This window comes from Pezoporus flaviventris, unplaced genomic scaffold (genome assembly GCF_033815535.1).
Source record: "Pezoporus flaviventris isolate CSIRO_AGI_PZ_B2104156 unplaced genomic scaffold, CSIRO_AGI_Pfla_v1 ptg000007l, whole genome shotgun sequence".
NCBI lineage: Eukaryota > Metazoa > Chordata > Aves > Psittaciformes > Psittacidae > Pezoporus > Pezoporus flaviventris.
This window is the reverse complement of record NW_026892555.1, coordinates 70,820,490-70,835,322: the sequence shown is the minus strand read 5'-3', so window position 1 is coordinate 70,835,322 and position 14,833 is coordinate 70,820,490. Positions and strand designations below refer to the sequence as shown.

Below are 14,833 nucleotides of genomic sequence, written 5' to 3'. Positions count from 1 at the left end.
ATCCATCTCCGATGCTTCCAAAGCACTGGAGGGGTCCAGTGGACTGGATACTTGCCCATTCTGTCCCACACACCCTGCCACTCATGATTGTCCAGCCTCTGCGAAAATCTCTTGCTCCTCCTAATCCTAGACAAGGCCCAAACCTGACTCTGCTTAACTTTAGAGATGAGACAAAATGGTCATGGGTAAAACACAGTCTGTATGTGTGCCAACATGGTGATCCCCATCACAATCAGCAGGCAGGTCTCAAGGGTACCCAGAGGCCATTCAAAACCTTCAGAACTCTCAAATGATGCTTCTGTACTTGTCACTGGGACTGGTGTAGCTGCTGTGCTTGGAGTTGGAGTAGCTGTGTTATCTGTTGTAGTCAGAGTTTGAGTAGCTGCTGTACTTGTCACTAAGGTGTGTGGGAATGTCTCCCTCCCATCTGAGGAGGGGAAAAAAAGATGTAATTGCTGAACACTTCAATTATATACATCCCACAGTATAGAGGTGGTGACCACACTGGGAATGAAAGCCAGATCAGTTTCATGATCAATGAGTCTATTGTATTACAAGTCATTACCATAAAGTACAATGAAACAAGAACCTTAGCCCAAGGCCCCTAGCCAACAAACACTAACACAGCAAATACCGGCTGTAAGTAAGGTATGAAATGATGAAACTCCGAGATCAAGAGCAACAACTCTAAGAGCCAATAAATCAGCGCTGTGATGACTAATCCAAAAAAATGAATGCTTGTCACAAATACGATTAGACACACTCTGGTCAGATCTGTCATTATCTCAACCCTTCGTGCCCCACGCTGGGCGCCAAAAACAACTGTTGTGGTTTAAGCCCAGCCGGCAACTCAGAACCATGTAGCTGCTTGCTCACTCCCCCCCTTCCTCTCCCTGCTCCTGGAGTGATGGGGAGGAGAATCGAAAGAATGTAACTCCCACGGGTTTAGATAAGAACAGTCCAGTAACTAAGGTATAACAAAAAAACACTACTGCTACCACCAGTAATAATAATGGTAAGGGAAATAACAAGGGGAGAGAACACAACCGCTCACCACCCGCTGACTGATACCCAGCCTGACCTGACCAGTGATCTAGCCCTTCCAGGTAACTGCCCCCTGGTTATATAGTGGGCATGAATACTGTAGTATGAAATACCTCCTTGGCTAGTTTGGGTCAGGTGTTCTGTCTCTGTTCCTCCCGGCTTCCCTCCTCCCTGGCAGAGCATGAGAATCAGAAAGTCCTTGGTCAGAGTAAGCATTACTGAGCAACAGCTAAAAACATCAGTGTTATCAGCATTATTCCCAGCCTGAAAGTCAAAACCACAGCACTGCACCAGCTACTAAGTAGGAGATAAATGACTGCTACTGCTGAACCCAGGACACCCTGAACTCTCCCTTTTTTGTTTCATATATCTACTATCAATACCTGCTTTAGACAACGCTACCTGAGCAGGGCATTTGGACTAGATCATATCTCATGCCAACCACAGGCTGCTGGCCCTGCCCTTCTCTCCTTGATGGCTCTCTGCTAACAGGGGAGGCCATCCCTCACATCAAGGTCTGGCATGTCATGTGTCCCCACCACTCAACGCCTGCTGGTTTGCAGCCAGTGGTGGAGCTAAAGATTTTTCTTGGTGGCAAATACAGAGGCCAACCCATTCTTGCCCTTGACTGTAGTAGGAGGCATTTGGTCAACCCTGGTCCTTGGCACCTCACTGTCAATGCACAGTTTCACCTGTCTCATCCAGTAACAAGTTGCTACTACGGCAAAGCACACACAGTTTTACCTTAGCGGTATAACTACTACAGGGTGCAACAGCATGTTGAAGATGCTGATGGCAGCGGGGGACCAGGCAAAGAAATTTCCTAACAGTGGAGTTCTTCCACCCTCATAATTTGCTTTATAATTTGCCCATTACCTGCTTTATAACACTACCACTGTATTAGAATCTTTCTAGCCTTTGCCTTAGCATTTTCTAGCAGCTGTTGAAAATTTCATGCTCTAACGCCTCTTTTACAAGTGACAAATCATTTAATACAAAGTGTAGTTTCTTATTAGCAACTGGCTAGGAAATACAAGTGGTATTATACACAAAATCACAGTCTCTAATAATACATTACAAGCACACATATTCAAGTTGTTACTTTTCAGTTGCCCCAAATGATATTTTGCAATCATTTGTCTTTCTCTTCCTCTATCTCATTTTGCTCAGGGTATTCACGGTCAGCTCCTGTAGCTGAGGCATCGGGTTCTTCCACTTGTCTGTCCAGCACATGACAAGGCTTGACAAACTTTGCAGGCAGTTGCCATGGACCTGTAGGTAGGAGGACACAAATACACCCCCTCCCCCAGGTTATCAGTTCTTGAGAAGAAGACAGGTTAAAGTGTTTCCTTAAAGCAGAGGCATTCTGATGCAAAAGGAATGTGAAGCAGCTGCAGAAGTAAACTGCAAAGTAATAGCAGTCAAGGAGTTTGCTGTGTCATTACCCGCAGTTAAAGGGCCAGGCAGGTTGGAAACACAGGAGCTGCGCTCGCTGGCTCCTTCCTCATCTCGTTTTTTTTGTTGGTTTTCTTTTTTTTTTTTTTTTAGTTGCTCACTTTGCTCTGGTTACCAACACCGGCCTGCTCAGCAGCAGCCATAAATACCTGCTGGCAACCACACTTTTGCATTAACCCTGTCTTTCCCAAAATGTAAATCTGATATCCGTTAAATACTTTTACATGAACATGACAACAAAAAATACACAGAGCACCGTCTGCCCTCAACACACACACACACACGAGGGATCCCACAAGCACACTCCACAAAACTACAATATTTGAAACACAAAATCCAGACAACCATTACCCCCACTACACAGCCCCATGTACAGAACATGGCGCAAGGACCCTGTGAAGATGATCAGGAAACCAGCTCCAAGAAGCATCATCACAGTGTGAGGTTGCAGGCTCAACCTTAGCGGGCATCCCTGCGGAGTCAACATTGACCTGGGTGGTATGAGGTTCTGCCTCCCTCACATCGCATGAGGCTCGGGCTTTTATACTGACCAAAATGCACAGTCATTCTCACACAGGGGGCCAGCCTATGTCGGAAGAAGTGGCCAGCGATATCTAGAAAGGTCTCCAAGGGTCGATAGAAACACAGACATATTTGTATTTGCCAACCTCTGGTACATGAGTATCACAGAGAGACTATCAAACGAGTTGTATATGGGGCCCCAAGTCCATGGTCCGTCACCGTTTGCCTGATATCTTTGATAAGAACATACAAGAGACCCTCCCACTGCATGTCTTGATCCGACACATATACCATGGGGAAAGCACACAATACATCTGCATCCCCTGCCCGTCGTGCTTTACAGCTTCACATCTTTACATCTTTACAGCTGCCCATTTATCATGAGGATCTGGGGGATATAAATCAGGCTCTTTTTCAGGATCAATAGGCCCCGGTCAGCATCAGAATCATCAGGCAGCAGAACTGCAGGAGCAGCAACAGGAGTCTGATGAATGTGCACAGGCTCCTCATAAACGTGTTCTGGAGTTTCATTTGTATCAGACATGTCAGCATTCTCAAGTGCAATCAAAACATTTTCTCCAGCAGTTTTCAGGTGATCTGAGAGTACTGTAACTGAGTCAGTTTGTGAAAGATTATCATCCGCTACCATGCTGCAAAAATGATGTGCCAGGTAATTAAATGATCAGGATTAATATCATGGTCATTGGATTGTACAGTTCGTAAATGTTGTCCAACATGCTTCCAATCCTGTATTTCATAAGAGCCTGTAGAAGGGTACCAAGGACAATTGCGTCCTATCCATAACAGCAAAAGAGTCACTTTCTGGGAGGACACATGATACACTTGCTCCTTTGTAATCCGCATCAACATTTGGTGATGTAATTGCTGCGACTTAGTTGTAGTCTGTCCCATTGTGCTACCCCGGCCGCTTCCTTATACCCTCGCAAAATACCTGCAGGGAAGGATGATGCGTCGTTCTCTCTCCTGTTCGGCTCACTGGGGGTACTTCGCCTCGTGAGTGAAGAGTCCCTGTTCGGGCGCCGTTTGCAGCGAAGTATGAGACAGAGACAGAATGTGTGTGCAGACTGAATCACCTTTTACTGAGCATCTTGCCACATTTATACAAAATCACACAAGCAATTTTTAGACAAGCTATCTTTAGATCTTAACTATTCAGCTATTATCGTTGGTTTTGTGCTAGCTAAGCTTTGATCAGTTCCAACACTATAATTAACATTATCTTTGCTTATCAGCTCGTGTCCACCCATACAGGATATGCTGCATACCAACGTTTGTTACTCACATCTGTCATGTCTTATGGCTGTTCTGGTTACATCCCTCACATCTTCGACTGCCTGAGATTTTTGGCAGGTCACCTGTATTTCCACACAAACCTATTTCTACTGCCCACTGAAGCAAAAATTAGGAAAACTACTCTGCATCTACATTCGCTGACTTGTGAATGGTTTACAAGCAGTTAATATATTAAGTTGGTTGTTAAGTTTGTTTCTTAATATGTTTTCTGCTTGTAAAATTACACTAACATTTCATCAAAATTAGGATTTATTTACTGTATCTTACACAATAACAAACTCATACAACTTAGGTCAGTAGTCTACGTGTTATGCAGCTGCAGTATTCAAGAAAAATAAATGGAGTAATTAATCTACTATATAAAAATTAAGACTTAACTCAAGATTCTTCAACTGCAAGCACCATGCATGTTAAGCATATTCCAAACATGCAACATTGCTAAGATAAAGAAAATAACTCATGTGATGTTAAACAAGGGATAAATTACATGACCTCTTCACAAAGTAAGACACTTCTTATTCACTGAAAAAAAAAAATCCATATAATCATAGAATGGTTTAGGTTGGAAAGGACCTTAAGATCATCTAGTTCCAACCCCCCTGCCATGGGCAGGGATGTCTCACACTAGACCATGTCAGCCAAGGCTCTGTCCAACCTGCCCTTGAACACCATCAGGGATGAAGCATTCACAACTTCCTTGGGCAACCCATTCCAGTGACTCACCACCCTCACGGTAAAGAATTTGTTCTTTATATTTAACCCAGATCCCCCTTGCTTAAGTTTAAACCCATTCCCCCTTGTGCTATTACTACAGTTCCTGACAAAGAGTCCCTCTCCAGCATTCTTGTAGGCCCTCCTCAGATACTGGAAGGCTGCTATGAGGTCTTCACACAGTCTTCTCTTCTCCAGGCCGAACAGCCCCAACTTTCTCAGCCTTTCTTAATACAGGAGGTGCTTCAGGCCCCTTATCAACCTCATGACCCTTCTCTGGTTATGAGAAATAATGTTACATATTAAATGGATACTACAAAAATAAGTTGGTTTCTATCATTTCTGCGATAGCAAGCTGTCACAAAAAGCCCAGCAATATTTCTGGATCCTCAAAACAATACACTTCTCTTCAGCTCTGCAGCTTACAGCTTTGCTGGCTGCTACTGCTGCTACCAAGAAAGACAAGCTGTAAAACTGTGATGGCAAGGTGACCAGAAGCATCCTCAACTAGCATGCAGAAAATGGGGGAATAAGAGATCCAGACCATGTGTTAAGATTCAAAACATTTGCTATGCCTCTGCCTGTTGCATTTGGAATAGAGATAGGTGGAGCTGTGGGTTTTCTTACAGTGAAGCTGTACTCACATCCTTATTATGCATCTAAATTTAATTATTTTTTTGCCCCAGGAAAAATAAACTGAATATTGGGATTGGGATGGAACTGGGAGTGTAGAGACCCTGTGCAGCGAGGCAGAGAATAACATACAAATTACAGCAGAGGACACAACTTCCTGTACTCACAGCTCAGCTACACTCTATCATCTAGCATTACCCATTTCATATTTCTCTCTGCCCTGTTGAATACCTATTGAACAAGCCATTTATATTCATACTGTTTCCTATTTGGTTGAAAAGGTAACCTTCCTGCTGCTTTTCACACAAACAAATGGTGGTTCTAGGCTGACATTTGTTGTGTTTTCCTTCAGTTTCCTTTACGTATAGTTTTCTTGAGCAAAAGGATGTTTTATGTTGCCCTGGATGCAACACATTTTGGTGCATCAATTTAGCAATTTCACAGCATCTTCACTACTTATCAGAGGTTTCTGTTGTTAAAATAACTACTCGTAGTCTGCAGAAAAAAATGTATTTTTTTCAAAAGACCAATCCTCTTCTGAAAACAAGTCCCCTGTTCACTTATAACATGGAGTAGCGATGAGCAGCAGGAACTGCAAAAAAGATGCCAAATCAATACCTGTTGGCAAAGTCAGTTATACTAGATGTGGTACTCTGTAATATAAGGATGATGTAGTAACATTTAAAGCCTCAGAATACAATCACCCTTCTTCAGACAAATTTTTGCATTTTAGGTATAAAATAGACATTAAAAATAAATGCCTTAAAGCAAAATGCAGTGAATAGCCTCCATCACAAATTCTTTTTAAGAATGAAGCTATGGAGTCTATGCAAGGGACAAGCAAGAGAAATCAAAGGTGTGTAATTTGCCTTTCCTAGTAAAACAGCACAAACAAGACAAAAGGTCTACCACAGAACCTTCATAACGGTATCAAATACAGTGAAACATCAGAGTTAGGGAAGATTTTCTGAATAAAAAGGTAACTAAACCATGGCTTTCAGCAGCCATTTTCAACAGCAGGATAAGTAAGAAAGGTGAGAAAGAAGGTGCTAACAGACAGTATTTACTGATCTATAATGAAGTGTTTTATTTTTTAAGAGTAACAACAGTGTCTTTCCTAACTCTGCCTGGCAGCTAGGAAATGTTGCCTAAATTCATGTGCCTTTAAAGAACTACTCATGAAGAGGTATTACATCAAAAAATGTTGTATCAAAAGCAGATAGTGTATTTTTGAGAAATATATATTAAAAAGGATAAGAAATCTGCCCTTGAAAAGTGTTGCCCAAAGTAACCTCCAAAGCAAAAAGTTGTAGCAACAAAGACAGATTTTTTCTTTTTTCCTTTTTTTTTTTTTAATTTTGGAAGGAAATGTGTGAGGAAGACACAGCAGCACCAAATGAATAGTTCACCACTCAATCTTAAAAGTCATTTAAGGATTACTACACAGTTAACTACTGGGGTGAACAGAACAACTTCAATAGGGTAACAAATTACTGTAATGATATAAAAAGGTTTTATTTAAAGGAAGATTAAATGATCAAAAAAATATAATTGTACTTAAGAATCTTGGCTAGTGCTAGAAAGGAAATCACCCAAAGCCAGGAATATCTCCATTAGGATGCAGAACAGAAATATGCATCAGTAACCTTGAAAAGGAGGAGGTAGAGATAAGAACAACCCAAGCCATGGATACATACAAAAGTTGTATGTCAAGGGCAGAACTTGCTAAGCTGCTGATGCAGCTACAGAGAATCCTTACACTTGCATATAATCATAATAATGTATTCTATTCTTTTATGAGTCTCATCTTTCATTATCACAAAACATATTTGTAAAGCTCTGGGCTTTATTTTTTGAATTTAAAAGTTTTCATCATAATAAACGTTATTCTCAGTAGCCTAACAGAATGAGGTACTTATCCTGACTGGTGTGGCAGGCGTCACAACTGTGGTCCTGAAAAAGGTACTCAGGAATCAGCATCTGTTTACCTGATTTCCAGGTATCTAAAGTTAATGGCACATAATGGACCCATTTAAAAGCTTCTAAGGCATGCACATGATGGGATGAGCTGTCCTCCCAGTCAGCAGTGCCAAGAAAAGAATTCTGGCATGTGCAAGGCAACCAAAACAGGAGAGCAAGTGTGAGAGACCTGTCATGTTAGCAACCAGAAAATAAAGGACTTCTGAGAGCCCAGAAAGATCTTGTAACAGGAGCTTTACATATACAAGCATGTGTTTACATACCCACCTGAGTAAAGGTTGTACAGTAGCATGTCATTACCCTCCACAAACATGACAAGGAAGGTATTACTAAATAATTAAATAAATTCTAGTACATGATAAAATGAAGGATTCTAGGGACAGATGCCAACATTAAATATAAATTTCCTTGGAGGAAAATAATACCCAAGAAACAGGGGATTATGCCAGATAAAAAAAAAAACAACAAACATCAAAATGCTAAAAAACAGAAAGGAAGGAAAAACATGGGAGTACATGTAATGTGTGCATCCAGTTGCTGCTTTTAGTGCTGGCTCAGGCCACATGGCTAGTGGTAAAACCACTCAGGAATGTGGCAGGGCCCTGCTTGTACTTGCACTCTAGCTGGGGTGTGAAATGCTTTCTGTTTGATTATGCACAGTCTTTAAAGCTATGCTTATGCTGGTATTGTTTGCAAAACTTGATACATGTTTTTATTACTTAATTAGTTAGTTTGAATTCATCAGTTGAATTGGTTAATTACAGTGAATGGATCAATCAGTGAATACCCGTATCTATTTCTGGGCAATGATAATTCTGTATCTGCATTTCCTATGAAGGTTGGCTGCTTACCATTGGTCTTTAATACTAAATAGCATTAAATATAGTCATACAGAAATTTTCAAGCTATTTCTCTACAATCAAGTGTTTTCCCTGCATTTCCACTGTAACGTAAAATTTTATTTACACAATGTTTTGGAAACTTACTGATATGAGGAGGGTTTCCCCACAGATTTAGATCATCTAAAAGGTGCTTTTAATTATTAACCTTTTCATATTTACTATAAAGACATTGTTTAAACCTTCAACTTTCACCAAGGTGTCTCATCTCAATTACAGTTCCTGCTGATGAGGTCTGGCAGACTCCTCTACCTCAGCTGCCTAAAACACATGAAAGCCACATTACTAGGGGGGTATGTATGTATGTGTTTGTATTTCTTAGTAAGCATATGAAAGCCTGCAGTGAAAGGACATCACCTCACACTCATTTTTTTCTTTTTTCTTTTCTACTAAAGATGCAGCCACAGGACCTGGGGAGGAAAGCTGCCAATGTCACATGTTGAAGAGGCAGTACAGGGTCTCAGGAAGCTCAGTAACATTAATTCTGAAGTAACATAGCATACACAGGGAGGGTGGAATTAAGCCTCTAAAAATCTTAAGAGGATGGACTTAATCTTAATGGACTCTGCCTAAGTGGTGGCACTGCCTTGGTGGCACTGCTGAATGAAAACCTCTGTCTAATAAGTACCAAGAACAGCAAGAAGTTTGGATCTAATAGGAATAAGTTGGTGAATTATATGAAAAAAATATTCTAGTGACTTTTTATTAATTGCTGGAATGGTTCTGGAATAATCAATATTCTCTCAGATTTTCACTTTCAAAAAGAATTCACTGCCTTCATGGAGTTTAAGAGAAGATTTCTCTTCAAAGACACTTACCCCCTCCTCTAGGGAAGATTCAAATGAGTGGGCTGGGTTAGCTTTGAAAACAGAACAACATGAGGGAAGGATAAGGGAAAGAAAGAGTAAAGGGAGAAGATAAAGAACTTCACTCTGTTTTTCAAATTTCAAAAGCCCAAGGGGGACTACTCAGTGAAATTAAAAGATAGCAGATTAAAAACAGACAGAAGGAAACACTTTTTCACATGATGTGCAGTTAAAACTGCAGAAAATATAATTACCACAGGAAGCACTCCAGTCAAGAACTCAGCAAGATTCTGATGGGTTTGCAGATGTATAAGGATGTCAAACGTATCAAGAGCAATTTAAAACTGCTGGAAGGCACATGTATTTCTTCAGGGAAAACTGTCCAAGCATTTTAAAACTGCACAAAGAAATGTGCTAATCAGAGTGAGATACAAAGAAAAAGGTCTCTGCAAGATAATGCACCCACAGGATGCCATTAAAGAAATGTCACCTCCTCCTAAGTCCTTTGCACTCATTCTCTCTCCCTCCCTTTAAAGGAACAGCACAGAAAGGGACAACATAAGCCCCACTGAAAGACCAGTTCTATTATGGTACTGTCTGAGATGAAAAGGTGTACTTCAGCCATCTCCCTGGCATTTCAGCCATCTTCAGCCTGGCCAGTCTATCTGGAAACGTATATTCACCTTCAAATTCATACACATGGACCTACGGGTAGCTGTATTGTTTCTAATTTTCTGAGCTCAGATTGTTTCTTAAAGCAGAAACCACCACATGTAGTATTTCTCATCTTGCTTTTTTACACAACTAAGTAGTCATGACGTTTTCTTCCTGCTATTTCAAGTTAACTGCACCTGCACTGTCATGTGTCAGAGAAAAGAAAATCTAAAAACTGTGAGGTCTTTCTCATTTGAATGAAACAGTTTCTCAACAGCACAACTGAGTGCAAATGATGGTAAAACATAGGGAAGCATTTAACCTCTCTATGTTAATGTTACTGTTAAGGAACTGACACTGAATTTATAACCTTCCTAACTGATACACTCCAGTGCATTTTTTTTCTAGGACCTCTTTTCCACCAATTTTAGCCTGTTACTTTACATCCTGTCCACCAGTCAGGAAGAGATTATTCTCTTTGTAGCATCTTTCTATGTAGCATCTTTCTATGCATTTTAACATGTTAGCATATCCCTTGAACTCCAAATTACATTACACTATTGCTAACACCAGTGCTTGACGTTACCCTAGCAATGAGACAGTAGCTGATACTTGGTATATAAGAAAAGGAATTTTCTGAAGCATAAAAAAATGTCACAAACCCAAGTTTGGCAAGACTGGCTTGAAACTCTGAAATGCTAATTATAACCCTCACTTAGGGTTATATGTATTCCAGTTCCTACTGGAATGCAGAGTTACTGCTACTACGGCTTCAGTTGTCTCCAGTGTTAAGATGAGAAAAGTCCCGTGTCCTCTCTCTTTATACCCCTTCCAGCAATGGAAATCTTTTCACCTTACCTTTGTTCAACCTACTACAAAGCTTTCCTAATCTCTCTGCTTCATATTCAGCCTTGTAAAGATAGTCTGCATGTAACAGACTGGGAAATAAAACCTCTACAGAGACTGTTTCATAGGCTGCACAGTAATGGAGTCACATCTTTGCCTTCAGGTCACCCCATGTTCCTAAACATCCAGACTTGCAGCACAACATTCCACTTGTAGAGAATCAACAGAAAAAGATGCCATGTGCTGCCATTAATTCTCACAACAGTTGTCATCTTAGAGACACAATCTCTCTAATTGTCTGCCTTTGAAACTTCAAGGAATAAAATCAGGAATAAAGTAACACACCTGACAATACAAGAATAACAACATTCAACTGTATCTGACTCCCTATAAACCACCCAATTCCTCTGAAAACATATAGCCAGGAAAGGTAAAACTAAAATCTATTACACCTTCACTAAGCTCATCAAACTGCCTGAATTTTAAAAACAAACGCTCCTTTCAAAAGCAAGAGGGAATAAATGGTATAGTATTATTTAGCAGTGAACTGTAAGAGCAACCCTTTAAGTATACAAGGTTCTTCCCAGCTATCTGACAAAGAAACTAATACTGAAATCTTAATTTAGCTTTCAAGTATTAACTATTCACCATAAGATCTCTTCTTTCTTTGTGAATAAATGGAGATACAATCTGCACAGGATCAAGAAAGAAGGTGAAAAACATACAACAAAACAGTTGTTGCGTTCAAAATGTTTTCTACAGGAGAGGTATCTTTGCAAAGAAATAGAACATGAAACCAGTATGAGGACTGGTTAGATGGGAAGACACTCACTGGAGGAACACTAGAGGTCTGTCTACATGTGGAGGCAACAGCCTTAGCTGAGCTCGGTAACAGGATAGTGATTAGGATACTCTGGAAGCAAGCTGAGTTTGTTGTATAGGTCAGACTAAATTTTTTTCAGTTACAAATGATGGTATTACAAAATACTGGTGGCCATACATTTCTGCTGATTATGAAATACCTTATCTGCGACTGAAAAAAAAAAGTATAATTTCTGGCGCCTCAGATGAACGAAGAGACCACTTTTTGATGTTTAATGGAAGGAACAGCGAAAGAAACATATACTAAAGGGAGAACATGGGAAGGACTGAAGCAACAGGGAAATTTCCCAGAGATGTTTATCAATTGCCCATCCAAAGAAACTCCAACAACTTTAAATGACCTTTAGTGATTTTCTTTCCATTACAATGTAACAACATCTCAAAGGCCACTCACTGCCCATCCTCTCACCTACTTACCTTGGCTCTGCACAGTTCCTATGAGAAGTTCAACAGTAACAGCTGACTGGCAAAGGTGGGAGGCAAAACAAATCTTAAGTTTCCTGCACTTCCAGAAGATTAATGTGCCAGCTTGCAGACACCTTTGAAAACTGTCTTGTTCCACCTCCTTGATTCCAAACATGAAGTTTCAGCAACCTCTTTGCTAACAGAGCTTTTATACTACCTTCTAAACAGATAAACAGAAGAAACTTCCACCTACCCCAGTCCTGTTATTTCATTCTACTAACTTCACAGTATGGGACAGACAGGACAGATGACTGTCTCTGACAGTAAAAAAACAGCTCTACCCCATTATGTGTGCAGAAAGGACATAGCTGTATAACTAAAAACCCCTTGGTCTCAGTAAATTTGCTGTTCTTGCAACAGACATTCCAGTTTCCTCACTTTACTTTTAGTCTCTGTTACTGGTGGCTATGCACAATTTGAACATCAGGCTTCCAGGATGCTCTTCCCTCAAGTATTGCTCTCCTTAAGAAATCTTTCAGTGTGCATCATAATTATACTGGAAACTCTGCTTTCACCACATTTTCATTAGGGTATCTATTTTTTCCCTTTTATTTACCATTGACATAAATAGTAAATTCATGTAATTTAAATGGTAAATGGTAAAAATTGTCAGTTTATTCCCCCTTCCTTTTCCAACTATAATTCTATGAACAGCAGTTCCAATTTCGTTGTCTTCTTGCTTTCTGAACCCCACCAATATTTAAATATTTTTTGCTGTTCCACATTTAGCCATGCATAAAATAGTAATGTCAATGTATGGGGATTGCTCTAGTCCCTGTGCCATATATAAGACCTCTACAAAAGGACAAGCCCAATGTGACACATTTACAGTGAAACCAAGCTACAGATAGAGAACTGATTTTTCAGGCAGATAGTAACTTTTTTCTCTGACTAAATCTGAAAACGTTAATAAAATTTCCTTGTCACCTAGGAATCAGCTCCAAGACTGCCTAGTACACCCTCGTTCAGAGGTACTGCCACCCCTCCAGACTGCTCCACTTTACCAGCAGTGCCCTCGTGTCGATTTTTAGAAGCGTTAAGAAGAGATTCTCTTAAAAACGCTGTGAACTGCAAAGTTTTGATTTTAAAATACTTCATGAACTCTTGACTGTTTCAACAAAATTGGCTTAAGCACACGCCAATTAAAACAGAATTACGCTTAGCATATCATGCTGCATTTCTAAATGCTCACTAGCTTTCCTAAATGCTGACTAGCTTAATGCTTAACAAATTATGCAGATTTGTCAAGTCAGATTAAATGGCAAAAGTACAGAGGTAGCTTCGTTTTCAAACATGAGTGAGTTTACCCTTACCTGTTTTGGGATTTCACTTCTTTTCCAGATACTCTGGAAACAGGAATTTTCTGTATTTTCCTTATATTCTCCTGTCCTGTGAGGAAGCAGTCACCAGAAGCAGCTAAGGAATTTTAATCTCAAGAAATTTCTGGGGCTTTTCCAGTAACTATCTATGCTTGCTTTGACTTTTTCATTAATTATTAACCACATGTAGCACCATGTTCATTAGCCTCATCAGGCATTTTTTCTCAACAAAGAGAAAAAAGAAAACTTGTGAATTCACTCAGTTCACAGGCATTTGGATGGGAGGGACACAGGACTTTTCACTTACAGAGCATCAAGTAAAAATACACTGGGTGCCAATAGGAGGTGGAAAGGTGGAATAGAAAGACCCAACAACCCCAGCCGACCTGAAGCCAGGGAATTACGTTGATGAAAACGTCTACATAACCGAGATGCCTGGCGGTGCGCACACTGGAAGGCAAGCGAGGCAACCCACGACACACCAGAGCCGGCCCCATCCGAGGCAGCCGCTGTCTTGCCGGCACCAAGGGAAGAGCCCAGCCAGCGGTCCCCGGTACTGCCGAGAGGTGGAACCCTCACGCTGGCATACGGGAGGCACGCTTCCCTTGGCGGGGAACGGGACTGGAGGGAAGGGGACGGGACTGGCATCCCACTGCCTTCGGCGTCGGCATGGCGCAGGGCTGTAGGTAGCGCCGCCGTTTGCAGCAGGTGCCCTGGAGGAGGCTGGCAAGTAGCCCGCCTCCACTGAGAGCTGTTTTACTGCTGCTTCACACAACACAAGGCTCAGGGTACAGCCCTGCTCGGCTGCCGCCATAAAACAAAGCAAACCAAACACAGCGAGAAAACCCTCGCGAGTAATGCGGGACTTCCGCCCCCACCCCGACCGGACCTCCCTTGTGCGGCCCGTCCGTGGCCGCCCTCTGCCGGGCTGGCCTGGCTTGGGCTGGCCTCCCAGGCGGTGAAGGAGGAGGGTTGGAGGCGTGGAACAGGGAGACGAGTGCCCTCTGCAAGTGGAGATCTCCGTCGTGGCAGAACGGGCTTCCTTCAGCTGTGAAATGAGGCAAAGTCCAGGCTTTATTTCAGCTGGCCTGCGCTCATGTCACAGGCATATTTATCTACTCATTAACTTACTTTTCCTTTTGGAAGACTGATAATTTTTGTCCTGATTCACTCCAGGATTTAAACAAGTCAGAAATGAAGACTTGGAATGAGCAAAATGGGATTTCACCATGACAAGCTCCAGTTTGTTGGAAGGGCTCAGCGCATCTCATAGGGCACTAGCTCCTTGGGTCCTGGGTGAGCT

At 41.4% G+C, this 14,833-nt stretch overlaps 1 protein-coding gene across 4 annotated transcripts in view; it reads right to left on the bottom strand.

Annotated features, from left to right (window-relative positions):
* The window catches only part of DDC (dopa decarboxylase), an 88,862-nt gene extending 75,128 nt beyond the window's left edge, over positions 1–13,734 (bottom strand). For 3 of the 4 annotated variants that reach the window (XM_061449158.1, XM_061449159.1, XM_061449160.1), the window contains exon 1: positions 13,525–13,733. The gene's annotated coding sequence lies outside the window, so the exon portion shown is untranslated. Of the gene's footprint in view, positions 1–13,524 lie in introns of all 4 variants that reach the window. The other variant, XM_061449162.1, reaches the window with a different exon arrangement.
* Between the last annotated feature and the right edge of the window lie 1,099 nt (positions 13,735–14,833).